Source organism: Arachis duranensis, chromosome 10, assembly GCF_000817695.3.
Source record: "Arachis duranensis cultivar V14167 chromosome 10, aradu.V14167.gnm2.J7QH, whole genome shotgun sequence".
In the NCBI taxonomy this organism is placed as follows: Eukaryota; Viridiplantae; Streptophyta; class Magnoliopsida; order Fabales; family Fabaceae; genus Arachis; species Arachis duranensis.
The window spans coordinates 70952627-70954453 of NC_029781.3; the positions used below are offsets into that span (position 1 = coordinate 70952627).

The 1827-nt window shown below is 27.5% G+C and overlaps 1 protein-coding gene across 1 annotated transcript in view; it reads right to left on the reverse strand.

The window, feature by feature from the left end:
• Positions 1-1827, reverse strand: part of LOC127742973 (uncharacterized) — a 25836-nt gene that overhangs the window by 17829 nt on the left and 6180 nt on the right. The gene's annotated exons all lie outside the window — the stretch shown is intronic.

Below are 1827 nucleotides of genomic sequence, written 5' to 3' on the forward strand. Positions count from 1 at the left end.
AGTTAGGTGGTTTTGAAAAAGATAAGAAACAAACAAAAAGTCAAAGAGTTAGTTGAAAAAGATATTAAAATCAAATTTGAAAAGATAAGAAGATAAGAAGTTAGAAAAGATATTTTAAAATCAAATTTTTGAAAAAGATAAAATTTTGAAAAAGATATGATATAAAAGATATGATAAAAAGATATAAAAAAAAGATATGATTTTTAAGAAAAAGATATTTTGAAAAAGATTAAATTTTTAAAATTAAAATTAATTACTTAACTAACAAGAAACTAAAAGATACGATTCTAGAATTTAAAGATTGAACCTTTCTTAACAAGAAAGTAACAAACTTCAAAATTTTGAATCAATCACATTAATTGTTAGTGTAATTTCGAAAATTTGAAATAAAATTAAGAAAAAGATTTTGAAAATAATTTTAAAAAATTTTCGAAATTAATAAGATAAAAATGAAAAAGATTTGATTTTTGAAAAAAAGTTTTGAAAAGATAGGATTTTTAAAATTGAAAATTTGACTTAACTTATGAGAAACAACTAATTTTAAAAATTTTTGACTACGTCAACTCAAATTTTTGAAAATTAGGAGAGAAATAAGGAAAAGATATTTTTTATTTTTGAATTTTTAATGATGAGAGAGAAAAACAATAAAAATGACTCACAACAAGAAAATTATGAATCAAAACTCATGATGCATGCAAGAACACTATGAATGTCAAGATGAACACCAAAAACACTTTGAAGATCATGATGAACATCAAGAACATATTTTTGAAAAATTTTTTATGCAAAGAAAACATGCAAGACACCAAACTTAGAATTCTTTAATGCATGGATACTATGAATGAAAAAATGCATATGAAAAACAATAACAGACACAAAACAAGAAAACATCAAGATCAAACAAGAAGATTTACCAAGAACAACTTGAAGATCATGAAGAACACTATGAATGCACGAATTTTTTGAAAAATGAATAATAATTTTTAAAACATGCAATTGACACCAAACTTAAAAATTAACTCAAGACTCAAACAAGAAACAAAAAACATTTTTGATTTTTATGATTTTATGATTTTTTTTGTATTTTTATTATTTTTTTTCGAAAATTATATTTTAAGAAAACGACAATAAAGAAAAATTTTTGAAAGATTTTTCAAAACTTTTTTGAAAAGAAAATAAAAAAAAATTACTTAATTTTTGAAAACTTTTTGAAAAGAAAATTACCTAATCCGAGCAACAAGATGAATCGTTAGTTGTCCAAACTCGAACAATCCCCGGCAACGGCGCCAAAAACTTGGTGGACAAAATTGTGATCATCAACAATGGCTCCAAAGACTTGGTGCTCTCAAACATAAATCATACTTTGTCACAACTCCGCACAACTAACCAGCAAGTGTACTGGGTCGTCCAAGTAATACCTTACGTGAGTAAGGGTCGATCCCACGGAGATTGTTGGTATGAAGCAAGCTATGGTCATCTTGTAAATCTCAGTTAGGTGGATAATAAATGTTATGGAGTTTTCGAATAATAATAATAAATAAGCAGAAAATAAAGATAGAGCTACTCATGTAATTCAATGGTGGGAATTTCAGATAAGTGTATGGAGACGCTTGTCCCTGTTGAATCTCTGCTTTCCTACTACCTTCCTTCAATCCTTCTTATTCCTTTCCATGGCAAGCTGTATGTAAGGCATCACCGTTGTCAATGGCTACATACCATCCTCTCAGTGAAAAAGGTCCAAATGCTCTGTCACGGCACGGCTAATCATCTGTCGGTTCTCGATCATGTTGGAATAGAATCCCTTGATTCTTTTGCGTTTGTCATCAC